Raw genomic sequence first — 25,683 nt, 5'->3', positions numbered from 1 at the left:
CTCGGCTGCGTTTTGCAAGGCTCACTTTTATAGCTTATCCTATGGCAGAAAGCTATGGAATGTGTCACTTACTTTAATCCCAAGAGATCAGCTTAATTTAAAGCTGTATGTTCATCAGCCATCGCTTTTTACTTGTTTAGACTAGATGATCCTTTCAATGGTATTAAAACCAGTCCGCCTTTTGGCAATTTAAGTGTGAAGTGGGAGATTGCTGCAGTATTTCATTTAGATGTGGGGCGGCAGCAGCAGCTGTTTCCATCATGTCTACCCGGCGAACGGCAAATACAGAAGTAACCGCTGCCAACACAGTCCAGTATATTGTTATTTATTTATATAGCACCATTCACAAGCATTGTGGTACTTAATGAAGTTAAGCAGAACAAGCCACAAACATAAACTGTGGCAGTTCAGAGAAGAGACGACTTCAACTCGGATTTTACAGCAGCATCCGAGCCAGTGCTCTGGAGGCCTCCGGGAGAGATTCCACCACGGGAAACATGGCACGAGGGGGTAAACAAGCAGTCACGAGCATTAGCGTTCCTGCCGGTTTGTAGTGGGTAGTTTGAGAAGCCAGAAAGGAGAGTTGGAGCAAGGGGAGAAACAAGAAGTGGTCACTTTTCCCTCTGAAAGGCAGGTAGTGCCCGGGCGGGCATGAGGAGGAGGAGGAGAAGAGGAGGAGGAGGGCTTGTCTGCTTTCTCCTGACTCTAAGGGCAAGCTTCTTTGTCTCTCTCAAACGTCTGCATGAGCTCGGACTCCACCATCCATCCACCTGCACAGGAGATGCTCTTCCAGGCTGTGCTGACTTGGCACACTCCGGGAGCATTGCCCTGACAAGGGACTGGTGTTACTGGGGAGGAACCACCACGGGGGGCAAAATGGGGTCCCGCCCTTTACGTGATGGTGCCCCACCAAAACCACCTCAGGGGGATGTGCAAACTTTTCTCACGAGAGTTTGGGATGTGCTTATTAATGCTTCTGCTTCTACCCGTGCAGTAAAACCGGACAAAGCTCCCGATCCACGTTGCCTATGTGAATTCACAAGTGTGCTCAGCAGAGCCCCAGGCTGGCACGGGGTGGGGGTCCCAACACTAACCTCACAGTTGTTATTCAACTGTTCCAGCAGAGTATTCAGCGCATGTTTCAGCAAGTAATGGCACAGAAGCGACTGCTTTGCAAACCAGCGCACCGCTACCAGTGAAGAGGGGGAATGAGCTGGGTTTTTTCCTGTGAAAAACTGAAGGTTCATACAGCTATCGGTGACCGGGACTGCAGGCTCCAGGACTAAACAAGACCCCAGAGAGAAGACACGAACTATCTAGAGACATGCAATTCATCCTGGAAAGGCAAAGAAATGAGAAGGCTGCTTTAGATCCCCAAGAAATGCAGTTTGGGAATATGGATTTGAATATTCTGCACCGCTGTATTTTTGGTGAGGACAGTAACAGGACAGCCCGGATTCTAGGGGAATGGGGAAGATAAAGGCTTGCAACAATCCCACACCGCTCTAATAGCTCGCGCTCTCCCAAAGAAAGAGAATTGACTGTTACCGAACCAGAATTTAACCGAGTTATATCTTTTATCCAGGCAACAAATTCCTGTGGGCAGTATTTTTGGCCCGGAGACACGAGTGGGTGGCTTTCCGACAGACAGCTCCTTCTGTCTGTAGTGTGGCCAGAGTGGGGGGGTCAGATAATGCCTAGAAAACAACTTTTTTTCCCCATTCAGTAAGCGTGCAAAGCAAAGCTGCAGTTTTAAAAGCTCGTCCTCCAGCGCTGCGCTGCTCAGGGCTGTGCTTAGAGCCCAACAAGCCGAGTGGGAAGATTTAAGTCCTTTTGAATTATAAATTAATTGGGGGGGGGTGGAGGGGTGGCTTTAGCCCTAATCCTGAGACTGCTCCGAGGGGTTACGGGGGCGGGGGGACCCCCGCAGGGCGCAACCGAGGAGCCGGAGCCCACCCGAAGCGGTGGAGGAGGCGATGCTGGAGGCGGGGGGGGGGGGAGGGATGCGGGGACCGGGCTGTTTGGGGAGCAACAGCGGTTGCCATGAGCGACGCGGTCCCCTCCCGTGTCCAGGGCGCGTTGCTAGGCAACGCGGGGAGCGCTTCCCAAACCAAACATCCCCATCCCCATCCCCGCCCGCCGCGAACGCGCACTAAATATGTCAGCGGGTATTTTCAGAAGCCCGGGAGGACTGACAAATAATTTCTTTGCTATAGTAACTGCGAAGCAGGGGGGGGGAGGGGGGGGGGAGGGAACTGCGGGGTTTGGTGCTTTGTTTTGGTTTTATTTTCTTTTATTTAATTGTTAGTTCAGGCTAAACGGATTAATAGGCTCGACAGCGTTCCTCAAAGCAGATGCCCAGGAAAGGAACCTTTTTTTGTGTGTGTTTTTAAAAATATTATTAAGGAGTTAACCTCTTTTGGAGGCAGTTGTAACCCGTCATTACGCAAACCCCCACGTCCCCAGTTTGCTGCCCAGGGAAGCAGCGCACGGCCAGAGCTTCCCAAAAACACACGAGTCCCTGAGCAAGTATTTTTCAACTAATTTTTTTTTTTTTTCCACCTATTTGTAGATTCCTAGAAGTTTCCCAGCAGAATTTTGATCCCTTTACAGCCGGATTTAACTTACTTAAAACAGGTTTCCTTTTCTTGGTGGTATCTATGAGTCCAGGGAAAGATAGTCTGGCTGGGAAATAAGCTTTCCGAGAGGGCGTGTGTGGTTTTTGAGCGTCCTCCGATTTAATGAAGAGGAGAAACTCACCAGAAAAATGTTTTCTTCTAGTTTCATGAACACGGGAAACTCGTTTAAATTCTCTGCTTTGCCTTTTTTTTTTTTTTACTTTAAAATTTGAGGCAACTAATCATAAAAAAAAAAATTAGAAACACTCTGAGGACTTTAAGGGAGAGCTTTCTCTCTGTGGAAATAAAAAATAGGGACAGGCTTTTGTTGGGCTGGTGGAAACAGATCATTGTCCTGGGTACAGTGGTATGATCTAAAACATAAAAGTTCTGCTGTGCTGGCTGATCGTCATTAAGGCCACGTGCTGCTGTCACAGGTTCCCAAATTCAATAGGAGCAGAATTTGGGCAGAATTTGTCCCTCCAACTTTTAAACCTAAGCTTAGGCACTGGCATCACGTCAGTTCACCTTCACAGCAATTAACCATAAAGATTATCACTGAAGTTGCTGATTTCCACGTGCGGGGTGCTTTTAGTGCTTCCTTTGGCGTTTCTCTACTAAAGGCAGAGTCTTCCAGGGCTCTGCGCCACAATTGCAGCAAGGCATCCACTTCCCCGAGGCAGATGTCATGAAAAGCAGAAATCATTTATCCACTGGATAAATAATAACAAGTCATAGCACTGGCCGCTTTTAAAATAAGGTCTTTCAAAAATTCTTTGTTTGAGGATTATTTTTTTTTTCAAACTATTGCTGACCTCAGCCCCCAGACTGCTCCTTCATCTTCTAGCATTTGGCTGCATTTATCTCCTTCTCCGGGGGGGCTCACACACCTCTTGCATGAGAGCAGCAGACCCAGGAACGTTGTGAAGGAGGCAGCTGATCTGTTTCTTGTGATGTTCAGAGCAGCATTCAACAGCGTGCAGACACTCATGCAAGACAGCCAGGAGTTTGGCATAGCCTGGCAGCTTAAAAATGACAACTAAAAAAAAAAAAAAAAAAAATCAAGAAATATCAGAACGTGAAGAATCTCCCCAGCAAAGGGATAAAATACGCATCATTTGCAGCTATTTGAGGTGGTCTGGTAGCATTTGCACTCATAACATAAAAAAATAAACTCAAAATAAGCTCCTTCACGGAATCCCTGCACATCCTACCTATTGCCTTATGGTAAGCTTCAGCGTCAGCATCTCCAAGGTGTGTGAAATACAGTTAAAAGATGCTTTAACATTGCAACATTTGGCCAAGTAAAGGACTTGAAAAGATAACCCTGGCTGAGAGGAACACCTCGGCCACGACAGCAGCAGAAGTCTAGATGAATGTGACCAACCTCTTGATAACTCCGGTCTTACTCAAACGCCAGCGCGCAAGGCCAGCCCAAACCCCCTCACTCCTTGGTCCGTCCACCAAAATTACATGTCTTTGCTGGCCTTGACCCAAGACCTATCAACTCATTGCAGAGTGTAAAGGCAACTAGCTGCCCTGAAAGAGACACTTCTTATTCCTTTTTAAGATGAGCAAATGAAGTCCAAGATTCTTCTCATTCCATTTCTTTCTGCTAAGTGCCCTCATTCCTGCTTTAATATGCTAAAAAAGTTACCCCTGGGATGAGGAAAACACATTAAAGTTGAGAGCTGACATCTCTCATCTCAAGTGGGGAGTTTTAGGGTTTCATTGCTGGAGTTCTGTTACCCCCCCAGAGCTACGCCTGACAAGAAAAAGGGTTTCAAGCTTTCCAACTTTTACTGAAAAAGTAAAAAGAGGAGCCCAATTTCAGAAAGTCGTTATTTAAACAGTCAGCCTTCCTTATTTTTATTTCATAGTGGTTTTTAATCCAACCTTATACTTTGGGGAATTTCTGGCCTCATGGGGGAGGGAGAAGTTATTTGCCGCCATACGGCAGCTCAAGCCCCCCTTTTTTTTTTTTTTCAAAGTATCTATCTTTCGACTTTTGCTTTCCAGAAAACGAAATGTACATCCATTTCTTGCAAGAATAAGAGCAATGTTAGAAGCGTTAAGTGTGACTGCAGGAGCTATTTCCAGTCTATACAGCATTTACTGCATGCGCTGAGCAGTACATTGCAGAGGCCGCGAAATGCTAATGATCTCCAGACTGCTAGAGCTACAGTCCTAAATAGAAGGAAAAAGTCACTTTGAGAGATTTTTTTTACCCATTCCATCTCCAGAAACCATACAAAACTTTAACACCTCCCTTTGGCTAAAGCTTTCCAAGTTACACTTGAAAAACCAAAAAGGAAAAACAGATGGGGGTGGGGGAGTGGATAGAGATGAGCCGACAGAGCTAAAATATCCATTAGTGGTAAATTCCACCATCTCCTCCCCCTCCCAAAAAAACGGACTGCATGGGTCAGATTCCACCCGCAAACTGAGGAACCAGCTCCAGCCACATTCACTCAGACAGCCCTTTTTATTCTCTTGCTTGTCTAACTGGCTGCTAGGCAACCTGAGCAGCATTGCTGCTCATATGCATTAAGTATTAACTATTATTTCGATCCTCCCCCCCACACACACCGCTTCTAGAAAAAGGCAGCAACCTCAATTCAGAGCAGACGGATCTTTTCCCAAAAGTGAGGGCTCACTAAACTAAGCTGCAAACAGTTAAAGCCGTGTAAGGGTTGAACATACCCAGTTGACCTATAGGATGTTCTCGATGCAGGTGCTACGGGATGCATGGGATTTCCAGCACCCACCACCTACCTCAAGCACCCTCATTAGGCGCTGAAGCCTTAATTTTTGGTATACTGGGAGACGCAGCTCTGAACCAACCCCTGGAGGTAACTGCCTCTGCGTTGCCTATGCAGGGGAGCCTAAAATCCTGATTTAAGTTTAGTGTTCGGAGGGAAGCAATACAAACATCCCCACTGCTCTTGCTGCATCCAGCCCTTCAATAGGGAGAGGCATCCCATGGGAGGGGATAATCCCTCCTGGGATAAAAAGGCCTTGATTCTGCCAGGACAGGTCACAAAGCTGTGAAGTAGGGCAGATGGACAGCAGAAAGGATGCTGTTGCCCTGCGCAAGGGCAAGCTAAGGTAGAATTTGAGAGACTACACAGTGCGCGAGGCTCTGCTCCACTCCCTCCAGGTGAACCAGTCAGTTCTCCTACCATTTGGCAAGTAGCACCCCCATCTTTGCCAAAGGCAACTCTTCCAGCAATTTCAGTAGACATTTTGCCCGAAGAAACAAAAAAAATCAGTCAGGACAGGACAAAAGAAAGCAGCAGCTGCCAGTGTTTAGAAATGGCAGGGATACTTCAGGTCAGCAAAGAAATTCAGTGATGTATTCGGCTCCCCTTGACAGGCTGCTCCCAAACTTTGGTGACAAGCCTGTATCCAAAGTAATTACCAGAACAACCCTTTCCAATAGAGGAGGAAGATGCTGCTATGGACTATAAGCCCTCAGGACAACAAATTTTTCACCTGCAGGAAGACTCCAAAGGCAGAAGGAAGCGGCTGCTCACCGCTGCCCTGGGAGGAAAGGCTGCTGACAGCAGGGCCCAGCTCTCTTCCAGCCCAATGACATTTTTGAGTAATTACCAAACCTTAAGATCCATTATAATGTTAATTAGCTGTCTAGTTGTTGTGGAGAAGTGTAATTAGATGTTGTGTAGCTACCATGCAGGCTGGAAGGAATGCTAAGAATGCCTCCGCCTGCAAACTGAGCAACAGCAGGAGCTGGAGCAGCCACACACCTCTAGAGCCTGGGGAGGAGTCCAGCTCCAGAGCAGGTCCCAGCAGCAGAAGGTCCTGGTATCAGACTCTCTCTTCAGATGCAGAAGGCCCCACTGCAGCCAAAACACTGCCAAGCAATGGCAATGTTCAGCCAAGCCACCAGCCAGCGAGCAATGAGAAGCTCAGGCGTGCTTTGCTTCATATCTTTACACGCTCCTCCCCTACACGCGCATCCTTTCAGGGAATCATAAAACTGTCTAGGTTGGAAGAGGCCTTTAAAATCGTTGAGTCCAACCATCAACCCAACACCGCCACAACCCCCACTAACCCATGTCCCTCAGCACCATGTCTGCCCGGCTCTTAAATCCCTCCAGGGATGGTGACTCCACCACAGCCCTGGGCAGCCTGTCCCTATGCTTGATAACCCTTTTGGGGAAGAATTTTTTCCAAATATGCATCCTAAACCTCCCCTGGGGCAACTTGAGGCCGTTTCCTCTTGTCCTGTCGCCTGTTCCTTGGGAGAAGAGACCGACCCCCCCTGGCTACCCCCTCCTTTCAGGGAGTTGCAGAGAGCGAGAAGGTCTCTCCTCAGCCCCCTTTTCTCCAGGCTGAACACTCCCAGCTCCCTCAGCCGTGCTTCACAAGTTCTCCAGACCCTTCTCCTTGTGCACCAGACCCCTCACCAGCTCCGTTGCCCGTCTCTGGACTCGCTCCAGCACCTCAAGGTCTCTCCTGTAGTGAGGGGCCCAAAATAGGACACAGCACTCGAGGTGGGGCCTCACCAGTGGCCAGTACAGGGGGATGGTCGCTGCCCTGGTTCCATGGCCACACTATTCCCAATACAGCCCATGACGACGGGTACCACTCTGTATCACACCTCACACTGCCGTGCTCCAAAGAAAGAAATTAGTATTTGCCTCAACTGAGAGCATCCTATTGATTTATGTCACCATCTTAATTCAAATTTTCAGGCTAAATGTTTTCTTTAATACAGGGCAGCCAGAAAATGTTTGTTTTTCAAATTATGAGACATTTCTTGGGTTGGGGCTGCACCCATAAGCAACAACAGTGGGCTACAGCTGAGGATGACAAAACCTTTTAAAATTAAAACAAATCTCTTTATACACAATGACTCTGCCCATTTCACAATTAAGAGAAGCAATAATTGTGTTGTTTGGTTTGGTTGGGGTTTTTTTCCAACACTAATCTCACAGCACATTTGGAACCGGAGTCAGACATCATTTCATTTCTGAAACATACCTATTAAAAGGACTGACAGATTTGATATAAATTTTCCTCCACAAAACAAATTGATTAAATGAAAATGAAATTGGAGTCCCTAAAGCTTTGTTATGGTAAACTTCTGGCAGCAGTTTTGTAATTTGCAGGTGGAAATACAGAAGAGTTTTCATTTGCAGTCTAACACAAGTACCTAGTTACTCTGCAAAAGAGTGTTTTTAAGCTATCAATAGTATCTAAATTATTCAGGGACGGAAAAAACAAATCCATCTCCTCTAGAAAGGAAAGCCGTCAGCTGCTGAGAACAAAGTAACTACCCTCCTAAGGCCAAATAATCAGCAAAGCAAATACTAGAAGAAAAGTGCTGCAACATTAGCAACGAGAAAAGTTTTCTAGGAATACTCTCGCAGTCCAAAATACGAACCGAATTTTGTAAGAGAGCACATTTTATATGATACAACGTTTTACAAAGGAGCAGAAAGGGCCGAGTGAGAAGCAATGTCCTAAGCATCGCCATCTCCTCCTGGGTGACTGCACAGGACAGAGAATTGACATGACAAAGCAAGTGACCGCAGGCTCAGTGGTTGGGACCTTTTTTCCCAGCTTATTCTTTTTTTAATAGATATTTCAGATGGCAACAGCCTGCCACGCGTGTTCGTCAGGCAGAGTTTAAGTGTCCTGTGCCATTCCATCCCCAAAACACCCGCACCACACTCTTGCGTTCATCTCACAGCAATGACCCCCGCATGCTCCATCCCTCCCCAGTATGAGTTGCACAGCTTTTAATTCTTAAATCATATGAATGTGATGGAGTAGGGGAAGGAGGAATCGGGCCTCTTCTGCCAGGTTCCCGGGGGAATGTGGTATTCCCTCGGCCACCCAGATGTTTGTAAATTCACACGAAGAGCTTAATTAACAGTGCAAGGATTAACAAAACTCGCTATTGTTATAAGCAAGGTCATCCTCCCTCACAGTGACACCCCAGCTGACTTAAAAGACTTCTGTAAAAAGCAGGTATTTGCTGTCAGGAACTCTGGAGGAGGTACAAGGAGCTGTAGCACCTGGACAGCCATGCCTCCAGGAGCACCAGTTGAATACTGCGGCTTTAAGCATCCTCCAGAATTGCCGGAAGCATCGACTCGTTCTGGTTTTTTGCACAAAGCACAGTGCAAGAAGCACTGAATTGCTCCGAACCATCAGCGGCAACGAACAATGAGGATTTGTCATTATAGGAAGCAGAGGGAGATGGTCTGAGACATTAAGAGCCAAGATCTTGCTCCTCTGTGTGGGCTGTGAAGCTTTCAATGGATTTTTTTTCCGTACCAGAGATTGCATGGGTGTCTTGATTAAATCACCTCAAACCGATTCTCCTGTCTGAGCTGCACAACTTCAAAAGCATCGGAGGAATCAGTCAGCATTCATATTTTCCAGTGGTATTGGGGATTCACTTTTTTTTTCCTTTATAAATTATGAACTGTCTAGCCATCGACCCATTATTGCTCTCTGTTAATTTTCCTTTCATTGACTGAATTGCATAAACCAGTCTTTAAAAAGAAAACCAGAAGAGACGCGCTAACATGAATCTCACCGTTCCATATGGTAAACCCCCCTGTTTTCAGCATTCTTCCCCAAAAAGACAAAGAAGAAAAAAAAATACATTTATGAAGGGGAGAGAGGACAGGTCGAAGAGCATCAATTATGGATGGGTTTTGGTGCTGTCAAATGAAATATCAGTTTATTCTGTTACCTAAAGTATTGGACTGGGGTTTCTACAACATCCATACTCACCCTTCCCTGCTCCCTGACTCACGCGTCTCTCATGGGCTATGATCTGTAGGTATTTACGTGCCAAATGTGCTTCAAACAACTCAAAGCATTTTTAAAAAGCTTCCAATACCTCCAGAGAGGCTCAGTTCAGCAGGTAGCCAGTAAGGGCCATTGCACTGCCAATTTTAAAAGGAGAATGCTTTGCTCTCGTAAAAAACAGTTCACCTTTCAGTGGCTCCTTTAGGTACCCAGAAGAGATTTGAGTGGGGAATAGAGGGAAGAGTTTCTTCAGTGCAACCAGATGGAATTCCAAATCCAGACAGTTTAGCTAGGGAGCTAAGGGGAAGATGTCAAAACATGCTTTCCATTAACGTAATAGCAGAAAACAAACTGCTTTAAAATACTATATACAAACAATTACTGTTCTGCTAACAGAACCTTTGCCAATACGAGTGATTTTATAACCATAGTTAGTTTAAACCAACAGCAACAGAGTTGTAAGTCAGCAATATGGTATTTTATTCTTGAATATTTGCTTGGGATGCTACTTGACATCAGACTTCAGTCAAAATAAACTTCAGCAAATGATACGTTAAATGAGCCCATCTGCCTGCCTCAAAGCCAGAAAAGTAGATTTTGTTGATCCTGAATTTCCAGTTCAATCTTCCAAAACAGAAGGGTCGGTTCCTGTTCTTATTCAGCGTGTTGTAAACCAAAAGGGAATGGGCTGAGCTCAGTGGTGTAGGTCAGAGGAGTACATACAATCAAGACATTAACAGCAGTTTTTAAAAATCAAGTATGACATTAATTTTCTTAGTGGAGAATTTCTACTTTCTGCAAATGGAGGGGAAAAAGAAAACACCATCATCTTCTCTGCATCTGCAGTTATCTTGCTCAGGCAAAAAGCACTCCACTAGAAATAATGCACATTGTTCAGCTGAGCGTTCACAGCAGATTATTTTTTTTTCCTCCGACAATCACTATATGCCAAAAAAGTCAGCTGGCTCACCCTCCAACCCTGATGTGAAGCTACAGAGGGATCTTTCAACAATACAATTCAAGAAACGGACCCAAAGGAATACTACAAGCAGTTGATGCTAAGTTCACGAGAGACATTGCTGTCTCTAGGAATGATACAGCAATGATGCCAGAAGCCATTTGCAAAAAGGAAAATAAAATAAAAAAATTAAAAAAAAAAATTGTATTTGCAGCCTTAATCTCCAGTTCCGCGGGTGTGTGCACACGTGTGTCCAAGGGAGAACTTTGTTTGTGCTTCTGCAGTGGGAAAACACCCACTGTTGTTATAAATTCATAAAATGGCATCAGTACAGAGATCAGTTTACCTTCCAAAATAGATTTTTAACACACTGTTGTCTCAAAGGAATAACACAGTCAACTCGCTGTACCCAGCTGAGAATGATTTCTGGGGGTGGAGAGGGGGCTAGACACTTTTAAAAACAAAATCCTCTGTTATTACATCCTTGGACCATGTTATTACAAACCTTCTCTAACTCATCAGCATATGCTACTGCCGGTTTGGGGGAAAAAATCAGACTTCCAGGGAACAGGCAGTAGCTCAACCCTTATCTTAACTGTCTGATGCAAGAAAATTAGTAAAATTTTCATAAACCTGAGAAAAAGGTATAAAAATAAGGCCATAGAGGCCACAGGCTATCAGTTCTTACCAACTTTCAATTCGCTATTAGCCTAGGGCGGTTATAAGTCAGAAGTGTGAAGTAGAAACTAATCCATAGACAATTTACTTTGCTCCAGCAGAACTATTGCATAATGTTCTATCGAATCATGTAATTCAACTCTCATATATGAGGAAAGCCGTTAGAAACCAGGAGATGCATTCACAGTGTTCACTGTGGAACATTTTGTTGTCCAACATCAGAATATAAATTCAACCAAGTAGCTGCCAAAATGAAAGTTATCACAAGAATTCCTTAATGATACACTAATAAGAGGCTCATCACCCAAGTATGAAGTAATTCTTTGGGGAACATGAATCAGAATTGCAATGTATGATGTATTGATTCAGTTATTTGGTGGCATTTAAGAAAAAAGCTTGAGTTTTAAGGACGTGAGGTTACAATACAGCTGGAAAAAATCAATCTTTGATTTAAATTCTCTCTTGAAACGTGCAAAGAGAGGGAGTGTCACTGAAGCTATCTCCTGTTTCTCATCGGGTGCTGCAAACAGAGCAGCACGGAACAACAGTTTTAGCTGGTTTACAGTTCATGCTCCCAAATATTTTTGTTCCAAAATTCACTTTTTGAGAGCGCTCTACCTGTGCGTTCGCTTGAATTGCAACAAGAGTTGTAACAATCGTAACAAGCCTAAAGAATGACACTGGAGTCACTTCTGCAAGACATGCCCCAATCGCTCTTTTCCCCAGACGCATTTCTCTAAATAAATAATTTCTCGAGGGGTTGGTTGATTTCCCCCTCTCAGGTTTTCAGGAGCAAGACATGGCTCTGAGCATGGTCCCCGCATCTTCACCAGCCAGCCCCTGCAAGATTGCCAGCCCTCTGAAGACGGCAGAGCAAACCGGTGGGGTCACATCCTCCAAGGAGGTGCTTCTGCTAGGGGACCGTTCCCGTGCACATCCCGGGGAGCAACCGCATCGAGAGCTTCTCTTACGAGGACACAGGGCAGCCTCAGCCGTGCAGCGTGTCCCCCTTCACAGCGTCCAGAGAAAGGATAATCGTAGAATCATTTAGGTTGGAAAAGACCTTTAATAACGACACCATCCGAAAAAATGCATGTGTGATTTTGATCAGCAAGTAAAGCAGCAATCACTTGAGGATTTCAAAGCACTTCACAAATGTTAATCCTTACAAGTCTACCCATCTCAACTTTCTGGCTCCTGGAAAAAAAAGCAGGTATTGAATTTTTCCCTAATGGAAAATGGAAATGAAAGCACGGAGCAAATAAAGCAAGGTTTCCCCAAACAAACTCAGAAGTACCACTAGATGTGGATTCCAGATCAGAAAAAGATGGAACTTGCTAGATCAGAGACTAATTCATGCCTCAGAGCACAGTCCCACGGGAGAGTCTACGGTGGCTCGGAAACCCCAGCAAGGACCAGGTCCAGAGGCAAGGAGCTGCATCAGAAACCTGGAATCAACATCCTTCAGCATGGTGTACCCTTGGAACTACACTCTATCATAATGTATATAGATGTACGTATCCAGGTATATTTTTATATATGTGCGTGTGTGTATATATATAAAATATACATGTATCTCCACATACACAGATATAGATATAACCCCAGACCCTGTCTAACCATACAGAGAGATTTTATTGTGACAGACAGCCCCTCAGATGTTTTGATATTAAAATGTCTCCTTTCAGTCCTGATCAAGGAGGTGATGATTAGCGCTCTTTACAAATGAGATAGGAAGACAGAGCTTGCAGGGTACCTGTGGAGCTAAAGACAAAACACATTTCCCTCCAGGGCAACAGTAGGGGACTTCAAAAATCCTGAGCATTACAATAAGGGCAGATCATGTTTTTATCAGCGATTGCATCCATGAAAAAGATGCAGAAAAGTACCTGGTCCACAGTTTGTATTTAGGAGAGAGTTACCCTGCAATCCGCTACCTGGCTCAGCTGAAATCCACCATGACAATAGATACAGAGGAAAAAACAGAAAGGCTTTGCCTGGCCCACACTCGCGTATGCTCTGTCCTCACACCGGGAGAGATACAATTAGATACTGACTCCCAAAAATCAACTCTAAAAAGTAGGAGTTTGTAGTTTATGGAGCACCAACATGATAGCTCACACATCATGCATTTCCTCCGTGAGGGCAAAGGAGGCTGTTTGCTCTCGGTGAGGTTGATCTCTAAAAGGGTTATGTATCTCAAATAGCCTGAAGATCCTTCACTCCAGGCACATTGGGCTCTTCCCTAGTAACGAGCAGCTGTGGCTACGGCTCTTCCCAACAGCACCGGGATGACGCAGCAGCAGCTGATGAGGCACCGCACTGGAATGTCTTGGATGGGGACTGCAGAGGAGGCTTCTGTGACGGATAAAACACACTGCCAGCACTAAATAATTAACCCCCAGCTTCGTCAGAAGACAATCTTTGCTCTGCCTCTCCCATGAAACCACTGTGAGCACTTCGGGGCAGAGACCGGCCTCACTGCTCTGCTGTACCGCACCCAGGATAATGGGTTATCAGGGTGCACTGGGGCTTCCTGGCACTGCAACGGCTCAAACATTCATGGTTTTTAACTGATATTAGATAATAAGTCTAAAAGAAGCTACTTCTACTTAGTGCCTCCACCTCAAGAAAGATTAAATGATGAACTGACTCAACATTTCAGCAGCCAGGAAACCTCCAGGAACACGTAGTTTATTAAATGTTACAGAAATGTTGAATGCACTTTTTATCTAAAAACCAGTTGGGTTTTTTTGTTCTGTTGGTGGTTTGGTTTTTCCTTTGTTTGGGGGGGTTGTTTTGCTTGTTTGATTGGGTTTTTTTAAGAGATTTTAAAGTTCTGAGTAGCATCTAGATTGGGAAGAATGAAAATGTAGAAAACAGCAGTGGTGAGAATCAAAAACCACTTTTGCTGCTCAAGTATAATTTGAAACATGAATTATCTGGCTTGCAACTCCTTACCTTACACAATTATCTCTAATGGTTGCAGCATACAAGACAATGCTCTGAAATTTAAATAAGTCCATTTATTAGCACAGCAAGCAGCAGTTCTAACCATCTGAGTGCTTCCTGCCTGCCAGTGGCTCCTCTCTGGTGAGTATTATCTGATCACGGTGTTGGGAGCAATCTTACAGGAACTACCATAGGAAATGCTATTCCTAAAGGAAAACATTGACACCAACAGATCTCCAGGCTAAGCTGCCCAGCTCGAGCTGGAGCAGTTGTCAGCCTCAGCAGGTGAACATAAGCTGATACCTAAATCATGAAGGGTGAATTTTGTATTTTGGGGGAAGGCAATTAATCTAGAAAAATCTACATTCTGAGTTCAAACAACTGCGGAGGACAAGTAGCCTGCAGGAAAGCCCCTGTTTCTTCAAGGGTTTTAGGACCTGGGTGGAGGGTATTTCACTTTCCTGCTGGGTGCAAGTCTTCTGAACAATGGTGCCCATCTATCATATTAAGAAGAATAAATATTTGCTAGGAAGAAGGAAGCTCTGAAGATTAGCTTGGTGACCAGAAGTCATTATTTCGCTTATTATCTGTACCTATTAAAGAAAAATTTCCTCCCATGATTGGTCATTTAAGGTCATGAATATTTAAAAAGATCTGCATTTGAAAAGATCTTCTTTTAGGGGGAAGGGGGTGGGGGCCTGCATAGCACATAAAATATTTTATTTAAATGCAAGGACTGAAGATAAATTAGACAGAACTAGCCCGCGTGCACTTATTCACATCTACCCCCGCATTTTGCAGCCCTGAGATGGATTTCAAGTTGTTTTTTTGACTGTACCATCCAAAACAGCTTGGGGGAGGAGAAAGATGGAGAAAGATATCCTTGCAGAACCGCAAGGTGACAACACTGATGAACAGCCTACCTACAACACACCGAGAGGTTGGCCTTATTCAGAACTTGCTTCCTCCCAGCTTTCTGCAAGCTTCATCTTACCAGAGGCTATGCACGAATTCTCTTTGCTGCCCAAATAAGAATACAGTACAGACAAGAGAGAATACAAGACTACTGCCTGCTTGCCAGACAGGCCCCAGAGCTGGCTGAACCAACTGGAGTAACTGTGCAGAATCCATCCATCAGCCTCGTTTCCCATGAGCATCCCCAAGCTGCATGGAGACGGGTTATTTGTCCGTCTAATCCATACATCTCCAAATCCTTCCCTTCTCCAGCTGTAGCCTGGGTTGGAGCAAACTGGAAAGGTTTGGCTAAGCAGCAAAGAAAAGGCACGCTTGCCCGAGGAAGGCAGGGATACCTGTATTCTCCACCCTTCTCAGCAAAGCCCTGCTTTGTCCAGGTGTAAACTCAACTCTTGGACACGGGTGAAACCCTCTGCCGCCACCACCACCACGGGGCGATGGCGAGAGGAATGCCATTTGCATTTGGAGTTACTGTCCCTGTGCCTTGTTAACCAGTCCCACAGCCTCATTTATACACCGAGTAGAGGATGCTGAAGATTAGTGAAATTGTCCGCCACCAGCCAGTCAACCCACCCCAGCCGCAAGAAACACTAATCCAACCCACACATCATCATGCACTGGTTCAGCTCAGGATCAGATCTTGGAGAAAGCCAAGCAGGGAAAAGAAAAAGGCCTTTTCCCCATGAGCTGATTGATTAGAGCTCCATTACGATGGCATCCAGTCCTGTGAGCAACACAACATGGGAAATCCTTTGTGCAGAAGCGATCATCAGATGCAACATGCTCAGATCATCTGGACTGTGCCTTTGAACACTGTTTCCAAAAGGTGCCATTCTAGAAGACGTATGCATAATAACGAGCACAAATAACCTTTCCAAATCAAGCGAACATAATACTTTCAACCAGTGTTGTGTCAGGCCATCACTGCATCACAGTGTAGGGCTGCTGGATGCCTATATATGACAACAATGAAAACTAAATGCTCAGTGCCCTGGTTTCTCTAATCACTATAACACTGTTTTAGGGAAAAAAGAGTCCTTGTAAAGTGTCCCACTGTCTACACGCTCAGGTACACAAAGGCAGGCTAGTCTAACTCAAAAGACTCATAAAACACAGTATATTTGCTACTCAGGACAGACCAGCAGAACAGGAACTTCACAGGCAGTTGCTCTGTGATTTCACACTGGTCACACTGAGGTCAGGCAGCTCCTCAGCTTGGTTCCCCACCATCCACACACAGGCACACTAACGAAGCGTATGACGGAGGTGACACCTTCTACTCAAAGCTGGCTAGCTGTGGACTAACATACCACATCAGAATTTTCTTTTACACTCCCAATTATGCTCGTAAACATGAAGTTTTAGGTCCCTCCTAAAACGTTGCCTTACCTAGCACAGGTAAGGGTATTATCTGTCAGCACAAGGTTCCTTTTTCTAAAGCTCGCTGAACTCCCAGCATCCCAGATGCCGTACACCAGAGATTAGAAGAAACAGAATAACTAATATAATTCCCCAAACAAGGTGAATGTTTGATCAGCTGTGTGTTAAGACAGAAATTACCCAGAAGAGTTCCAGGGTTGTCATGGTGGCAATGGGATCTTAAACTGATACTAAAGAATAGTCTCACAATGACTAACTAGGTGGCAGCTAAGGAAATTGCTTATTATGCTTAGGTTGTTTGCTTATAATCATTCCACCTGCGCGTATTCCTTTCTCTTCTTCCCGTGGTGTTTCTTGTCAGTCTTAGCTAGTGACATCTCCAAAAGAAGGAGTATCCTTAATTATGGGCTCAGTTCACTGGGGCCCTTTGCCTTGCGTTAACCTCCACGAACCACCAACCATGTAATTCCAAACTCCTGAATAACTGCTGCATCACCGCATGGATTCAACACTGATTCTATCCTAGCGCTTCCAAACAACTTTGGCACTTAGAAAACTCAGCTATGGAGACAGAATGATCTTTCTTCACACCCAGATTCACTCATGCCACATGGACTTTACAAGGATTCACTGATCCATAATAAGCCCGCCAAGGCGCGTACCAGCATGGTTTCAGTTCCCGATGGGAAAGGAAAAAATGTGCATGTCAAAGCTGTACAGGAGAAAAGTAAATCCAGCAATGAACCTCTTCTCTAGAGGGGATGGGGAAAAATATAATTTCACACCCCAACATCTCCATCTGTATACCACACCAGGAGCCACGTGACAGCTAAGAGAGGCGGCAGCAGGACCAGAGGCAGGCCTCCTGCCCCAAACCCTGGCGCTTGCTGACGCATACCATCGTACAACCCCAGTCCTTTCCTATCAGCAGGAAACGTTTTGGAAACCCTGAGCCACACTGCGAATTTCTCACAGCAGAACAGCGTCAGCTGGCAAGGGCACAGAGAGGAAACACCCTCCTTCGGCACTACGTATGGTAGCAAAATTCACGGCATAGGTGCAGCAAGCACCAGAAAAGTGTTTTTGTCAGCTCACCTTGGGCTGCCCCGAGAGGCAGGACAACTCCTGAAGGGCAGGTGCTGGTCTCCATGGAGAGATGCTGCTACACATATCTTGGAGACAGGGGCATCCACAGAAGCCTTCTTATTTCTGGTCGTGTTCTGCATTTTCTTTGGAAGGACTAGAGACTTTGTAAAAACTAGAGATGCCCTGAAGAAGTCTGAGCACGGAGTCACTCTGCCACAGAAGACAGGGACGTGTCTCAAACCACTCATCTTCATCCCAGCCTACACGCAGGTACCCACTGTCTATTGTCCTCATCCTCACTCAGACATTCCCGCACATAAAGCCAGGGAAGAACCACCTCAAACAGAAAAAATCATTTGTGGAGATTGGACGGTCATAATATGCATCAATGAACTAAACGATGCAGCAGTGAGGAATATCGCTGCAGTCAATGCAATTATTTCTTCTGTCAGCTTCTTGCCAGAGACCCTGAGGACTTCCTTCAGCAGAGTATGGATTTGTGACAAGAAAATAAAGAATCTGATTTTTTTTTTCTCCATTGGCTATATAAAGTCATCATTGGCACAGCATTCTGACCCCCGTTTCTTTGAAAGCAACTGCAGTGTTCAATTGTTAATCTCTTTCAAAGCTTTATCGCTACGAGACATTTGTACTATGCTGAGACTTCTTTGGCATTTATTAAGCTCCAAAATTCTTAATTTCTTAACAGAAATCTAATTTAGGAAAAAGGCAAGCTTATCAGTTGCCTTTAAATTACTTTTCAAATGCCTTCATTTGGCATTTCTACAGCTCTTAGCTCCTGTGTAATACGGGTTCAACAGGACAAAAGTTTATAAAGTTCGGTTTGGGAAGACTCTCGCTTCTGTTGCAATTTAAAATACTCCTCGTAATTTACTGCTGGATAGATACTGCCTAACCCACCCTGTGCCATAAGTAAGCAGGAATATGATCAGAAGAGGAAGATTTCTGCATTCATTGACAGGAAACCACATGTCTATACATAACTATATATTGGTTTAACAAGTCAGCTGACTTAAGGAAATTTAAACTTTTCTAGTCCTTCTGTTTTAGCTGGTGAAATGCAGACATAGCCGCCTTTCATGAAAACATGACCCAAAGCTGAAGGTGGGTTTGTTTGTTTTTTTTTTTTTTTTTCCTTTCCCCCCTAACGGGGAACAGTTTGTGGACTGATGTGCCCTGAAATAATTTCCTCCGTGCTTTCTGTGTTAAGAAAAGTGGTTTTCTGCAGGTAGTGCGCCATACAAAAGGATTCCTCTTTGTTCAGTGTATTAAGGGGTACATGGTTTGCACTGAATAAATGTTTTTGTTGTCTATTTATGTATTTATGGCTTGATTAGTTCATATGCTACTTAGACGGAAACAGCCTAACATATAAGAAAGCCAGCACATTCTTAGACAATAAGGTGGATTTGCGAAGGCTTCAACACAAGAATAAAGACCTGCCAGTCCAAATAAGACAAAATACCGAGTCTGAAAGCACAGATTACAGAAGGAAACCTTGCATATGTTTCAAATATCAAGAAACATAATCCCGGATCCCGGCGCTGACACACACAGGGAGGTTTAGGCACTCCTCTCGGCGGCACCCACGGCGAGCCCTGGCACGCTGGGCCGTGCAGTGCTTTGCTCCAGCTGGCCGGCAGCCAGCCCTGAGCCGCGCCGGCATTTGTTTGGAGGGAGGGGGAGAAAAACTTGGTTTAAATATAACTCGGCAGCCTCCAGCAGAAACTTTGGCTGAGAAGCCGGGTGGTAAGAGACGCCTGTTGAATCAGCACTGCCCGGCCTGCGCTGGGACTCCGCAGGACGCTTTTAGCTCTGGAGTACTAAAACTGAACAGGGAAAATATGCTAGAATACGTTAAAACAGCTATGTTTACAGGCCTGTATTAAAAGCGAAAACATGTTGTGATTAAACGTAACAGCTGTCAATGCTCTGAGGTGTTACAAGCATGAGACTATTTAAAGACAATGACTGGCGCCATCTATTTTACTGCGATCGAGCTAGGAAAAGCTACAGTTATTAACCACTGACTGAGGCTTCACATTTATGGCAGCCCCGAAGTTGTCACAGAGAGGGTAACAAGTACAGAGGTGACTTTTAGCGTCAAAGAATACTCTCAACTGGAGAATTTACCCCAAGAGATAGCCAGGACACACGACATCAGTGGCACTGGCTGCTCACGTCTTCAACAATTACAGCCTTAAATTACCATTTCAGATTTACACATGCAAAAATATACTGAAAGCGTATTTTTAATGTACCTCCACATACATAACACATGATTTAACTGCGGCTCTCTCCAGACCACACTCAGATTGAAGTTTTGAGATGGGCAACCCAGTCCCTCCCTCCCACCCCTGCTGCGGGGGACTCAATGGGACACGTGGTGCCCAGTCTCTTGATGAAGATGCACCTCCATTTATATGCCAAACCTACAAATTTATAGGCCAAACCTACAAATTTATAGGCCAAACCTACAAAGCGCTCTTTGAGAGGGCAGATCTGATGCTAAGGGAGAATTTGCTGCACTGGGTCGTGGCCACAGCCCCAAGCGCGTTGCCTGCTGGTCTTATGGCCTCTCCGGTTGCTGCAGCGCAGCGTTGGGATTCTGCACTCACTGGTGCCCTTCCACAACCAGCGGAGCCGGCACGCAGGGCCCCAGGACAGGGACACACAGGGCCCCAGGATAGGGACACAGTGCTATGAGAGGAATTCATGAGATGCAAATGGCACAGCAGGGAAATGCAAAGCAGGGACTGTCTGTGGAAGCCCCACATGAAGTCCAAGAGACCTGGCTCTTGCATTCCTCTGTGGCAGCGGATGCTCTTATCACCATCCACGAACACACTGGGATCATTGAACGCATTGAGATCATTCCTGTTTTGTGGAAAGCAAGCGGGAGACAAAGAAATTCCAGTTGTCAACCTCCCCCCGCCGCTTGCTTTTGTGTGTGCTTCCACCCTTAAGGCCAAGGTGCTGCAGTTACCTGAGAACCCAGATTCCATTTAAAAAAGATGAATATTTCCCAACCTCACTGGTATGGGAACACCTTTGAGAACATGAACTCTACAGGCTTCAACCAAACAAACGGAGCATGCCAACATCCGTATACGCCGAAAGGCAAATGCAAAACATCTCACAAAATTCAAATAAATGTCACGTCCCTCGGGACAGCAATATTGAGAGGTAAAGAACCAGTTGGATGTGTTGGGTTTTTTTTAAAATATGAACTAAGTGTTTCTAAATGAAACAGTAAGCGTCAATGCAGGAGCCACCACATCCCAGTCACGATGTCAGATCGCCAACACCCACAAATTGTGGCTTTTCCTCACCTGACTTCAGCCCTCTAGAAGTCAAACTTTGCTCATCCTCAACTCCCTCAACACAGAAAAAGACCTTCAGAGCCTGACTGAACCCATCCTGACAGAGGTAACCATGAGAGAGCCTCCCGTCATGCCTTCCCTTCCACACTGCCCACCTTCCACAAGATGTGCAACTTTAAAATAAAACCTAAGATTGAATTAGTCTTAAACTAACTGAAGCAAACTCAGACCGAAAAGCCAAACAGCAGAGGCACAGAAGGAACCCCCCCACTCCTTGGGAGCTAAAGGCTTATTTATATTTTGAGACTGAATTTTTTTTTTCTTTTTTTTAAGCCAGCAGTTACTCTCTATTCTCAAATGATTTGTAACCGAGATGGAGAGTTGAAAAGTTTGGGCAGGAGCGGATGAGAAAAGCCTTGCCTGACAAACAAATCTGAAGCTGAGCGTGGTCAGTTGAAGGATATTCCAAGCCCAAAAACATAAAGTAAATTTTTAAAAAGGAACATTTATTCCACTTTGCTCTTTGATTAGTAAGATCTGCTTCTTTCAATAGCAAAACTAAAAAAAGACTTTAGAGTAGTATCTAAGTCAAAGAATGGAAAGATTTAATCAGGCGGCAGGAACTCATGCTTGAAATAGGCACATACACAAAATCCTGCTTTAACAGGAGACGAGTTTTGTTTCACAACGTACTTTATTCAAAACAAACAGGAGAAACCGAGTCAAGAATAGACGGCAGATGCTTCAAAATAGGTCTCCTCGCAATTTTCGCTCCAACAAGAAAGCAAGCACGGGGATTTCAGAGCTCCGGCAAACTAAAGGGACGAGCTGGAGTTGAAACCACCCCCCCACACCCCCGTCAGGACAGGGAGAAGTGCCCGGGGGGGGAGGAACGGAGAGGACACAAATGGTAGAGAACCTTCTTAAGGAGCAGGCAGAGGGTCTGGGCGCCCTGTGTCCCCCCTTCCCAGCTCGGACGGGGGGGGCCCGGAGCCCGCGGGGTCTGCGCCAGCCGAGGTTTGTTGCTGAACCGGACTCGCTGCTCGGCGCGGGGCGGGAAGGGGAAAACACGACCCGGGGAGAAGTTGGGGACTGGGGAGGGGGGTGGGTGGGTGTGTGCTGCCCGCTCCCCCCCGCCGGCTCGGATGGGTGTTGGGCGGGCAGGGCGCGGAGCGGGGCTGCGGGCGGTGCCCCCGGGGAGTGTGTGTGTGGGGGGGGGGGTGTCGCCTCCCCCGCTCCGCCCGGCCCCGACGCCTCTCCCAACTTTCCGGGGGCGGCGCGGGGGGGGAGTGTGTGGGGGGGCACACCCGGAGGGACCCGCTCTGAGGCCCAGGGGCGCCTCACAGACCCCCGAAGGCCTCACACCCCCCTCCCCTTCCCCTCTTTCTTCCCCATACCCCCAAACCCCCCCCCCGCCGCGGGCCCCCTTCAGCGGGCGGGACCCCCGCGGCCGGGCCCCCGCTCACCTGCCCTCCCCGCCGGGCGCCGCGGGCTGCGCTGGGCTCCGGCCGCCGGGGCCGCGCGTTGCTGCCGTTGGCAAGTAACAGTCTCCAGGGCTACGGTCACTATGGCGCCTGCCGCCGGGTCTCGAGGCAACTGTTGCTACCCTCTCCCCTGCACGTCACCGCCTGGCCCCGCCCACCCCGCCCGCGACCATTGGCGGAGCGGCTGTCCGTCAGCGGGGGGGCGGGAAGAGGCGCGGACGGGCCAATGGCGGCGGGGAAGGGGCGGGGCGGAGAGTTGGCGCGCGCTTTGGCGCCTCAGCCGCGGGGCGGGCGCGGGGGGGGGGAAGTGGGCGTGGGGCCGCCGTGGGACGGAGCGGGACGGGGGGGACACGGGAGGGGACACGGGGCGGGACGCGGGGGGGGGGGGACACAGGGCGGCGGGGCGGGGGGGTACAACGCAGCCATCCGGCGGCGCTGTGAGAGCGGAAAACAACAAAAAAAAGTTAATTTCTCCCCCCGCCATTAAATATTGATGTTTCATATTAAATATTCATATTTAATATTAAAAAGTTCCCGTGGGCTCGGGCGCGCTGGGGGGTTTCTCCGAGTTTCTCCCTACCTGAGCTCTCGGTTCCCCGTGACATCGAACTGTTTCCATAGCGACCGGCTGTGAAGTCACAGCCGACCGAGGGGGGGGAATTGATGGAAAAAGCGGGCTTGGGGGCCTGGTTTAGTGCAAATTATAGCAATATAAGTACATTGCTGCTCAGCAGCCTTACGCACAGGCACACGCTCCTGATTCCCGCCCCAGCACCAGCGGAATGAGGCACCAGCACCACTTGGAGCCCAAAACCCGGGATGAGGTGACGGGCGAGGATGGAAGCAGCGTCATCGCCCCGTGACACAGAGTTATGGGTCTCACAGCAAACGCCTCCTGACGGACCCTCGGTCACGGGTCTTAAAGCACAGGTTAAGTCCACAAAAAGCTGGGCTCGAGCCCCAAAAGCCTGGCGTGTTTGCCAGGGAGCTCCGTGCCGAGCCAGAGCGCAGCCGGAGGAGACATCCGCCGCTGGGAACGGCTCCGTGTGCCCGCCTGGAACATCCACAGGATCCGCTCACCCCACAGATACAAGTACTGGCATGTGTGTGGCGTGACAAGGCTTTGGGAGGTTCTGGGGGGGAACTTCCAGCCCCTTCCAGTCCCTAAAGGGGCTCCAGGAAAGCTGGGGAGGGACTCGGGATCAGGGAGGGGAGCCATGGGACGAGGGGGAAGGGTTTTACACTGAAAAAGGGGAGATTGAGGTGAGATGTGAGGCAGAAATTGTTTGCTGTGAGGGGGGTGAGCCCCTGGCCCAGGTTGCCCAGAGAAGCTGTGGCTGCCCCATCCCTGGAGGGGTTCAAGGCCAGGTTGGACGGGGCTTGGAGCAACCTGGGCTGGTGGGAGGTGTCCCTGCCCAGGGCAGGGGGTGGCACTGGGTGGGCTTTAAGGTCCCTTCCCACCCAAACCATTCTAGGATTCTACGATTCCATGATTCTGTGATTCTATACTGCACTGGGGAAAACCCACACAGCGCCTGCTCATGGGTGGGACGGAAAACCTGATATTTTTATGTTGGTGGTGGAGGGAAAATGAAGCCTAAACTACAGCCTCTGGATGCAGAGAAATGCAAAAGCAGCTCGTCCCTCGGCTCTGCTCTTTCTGCCCTTAAATGAACACCCCGGCTCTGCCTTCGGTGAGAATCCACGTTATCCATCCACCCTGCTTCCACCCCTGGGAGAGGCTCAGGCTGGAAGCTCAGCAGATTTCAGGTGGGGTTTCCTTGAAATCCCTTCCCTGGGTGTCCAGGAGAGACTGGAAACATGGTGCTGGGTGAAGAAGGAGATTTGTAGCCTTGGGTTTACATTTCCAGTCCGGACACCTGGAATGCCAGCACTCCCCCTGGCAGCGGCAGCTGTCCTGAACGCACGCAGACTTAAATCAAGCCATAAGGAAAGCCTTTATTCCTTCACTTTTTTGGGGAAAAAAAGAGATTTTTGGTAGCGGGCAGCACAAATTCTGCCCCTGCAGGGTTGGGATGCTCCTCTGGATACAGATTCCTATAAAAACAAATCAGCACGTACAAACCTTTCCAGGCAGGTAAAGCAATTCCCTTGGAAATCAATATTAAGTAGTTGCAAGAACCCCAGCTCCTGCTGAGCCGTCTTCTCCTGGTCGTTTTGCAAAGAATGGCCAAATTCTCCTGTTTTCGGGCATTTCACGCAGGCTGAGGTTTTGTGTCTGGCCTTAAGGTAGAGACAGTGAGGGAAACACGGCCACTGCAATTAAGGTGATGATTTTTCTCTTTTTCACCTCGCTTTTGTAACAGGTGACGAATTTAAACATATTTGAAAGTTAAGATGGTTTTGTCGTTCGAAGTCTAAGAAGTTTCTCTTTGTCTTCATGGGATGATGATGATGATGGTGACCCTGGTCATGGCTTTGCGGTTAAGGTTTAATTCATTTTTTTGCTCCTAAAAAAGAAATTATGAATGGAGGGATAAAAAAACCCAAGTGGGGATGTGTCCTGCCTCTTACTGCGGGTAATTCCACCTCCCACCCACCCCCCCCAACCTCGCCGCTTCGGAGCTGGGCTGCCCCACACCGAGTTAACCCAGTCCTTTATTCCGGACATTTTTCGGAAGTTTAAAATGATGTATAGATCCGAGGTGGCTTAAGACACTTGCTTTAATTGCTTTAATTGTTTATTTGAATTCTGAAAACCAACACGTGCTCGAGGTCGGACCCGGCTCCTCTCTCTGGGTTTGGAAGGCAGATGCTTGCCAAGGAAAGCTGCATTTTTTATAGAGCTTTACGGAATACTTTTATTTGTGAGGGGTTTTGGTGGTGGTTCCCCGCACCACCCCCCCACCGCGTTAAACCCAGCAGAATCACCACGCGTGCGTTTCGATTGCTTTGAAAAAACCCCCATCGGACACTTCAGGATTTCCAGGATCACCTCATTGACCTGCAATAAAAGGCTTTTATGATGTATTTTGCTGTAGCGTTTTCTGAAAAGTACGTCCCAGCCTAAGCCAAGGAAGTGTGTGGAATTCGTACCCATGGAGACTCCAATAACACAGCCAGCTCCAAATCCCACAGGATTATTAGTTTTCTTACCTAACATATCAGGAAAGGAGTGGCTGGAAAAGGGAGAGGCGGAGAAAAAGTGACTGAGCAAGATAATATAAATTGGAGAGACTGGGCTGGCTGGTTAGCGTTTGGTCTGTCGCGGATTTGGGGCTGATATTCCGGCTTCCCAGAGGTTACTACGAGATTTATACGGGAAAAATTCACAGACTTGTGTGTCTGAGCACCAAGGACGTGCCGGGGGAGATTTTGAGAAGCCCCAAAGAAAAATGAGTCTCTCTTAATGGGTTGCAGACCCTTAAGGCTAAGGATATTTAAAAAGATCAGCC

General features: G+C 47.1%; 1 protein-coding gene across 3 annotated transcripts in view; it reads right to left on the bottom strand.

The window, feature by feature from the left end:
* Window positions 1-22,419, bottom strand: part of RFX2 (regulatory factor X2) — a 61,555-nt gene extending 39,136 nt beyond the window's left edge. For 2 of the 3 annotated variants that reach the window (XM_074565573.1, XM_074565574.1), the window contains exon 1: window positions 22,250-22,419. The gene's annotated coding sequence lies outside the window, so the exon portion shown is untranslated. The remainder of the gene's footprint in view (window positions 1-22,249) is intronic. The other variant, XM_074565572.1, reaches the window with a different exon arrangement.
* Window positions 22,420-25,683: the final 3,264 nt, after the last annotated feature.

This window comes from Larus michahellis, chromosome 23 (genome assembly GCF_964199755.1).
Source record: "Larus michahellis chromosome 23, bLarMic1.1, whole genome shotgun sequence".
NCBI classification, from domain to species: Eukaryota; Metazoa; Chordata; class Aves; order Charadriiformes; family Laridae; genus Larus; species Larus michahellis.
Note: the sequence above shows the minus strand (reverse complement) of the source record. Positions and strands in the feature narration are given on the sequence as shown.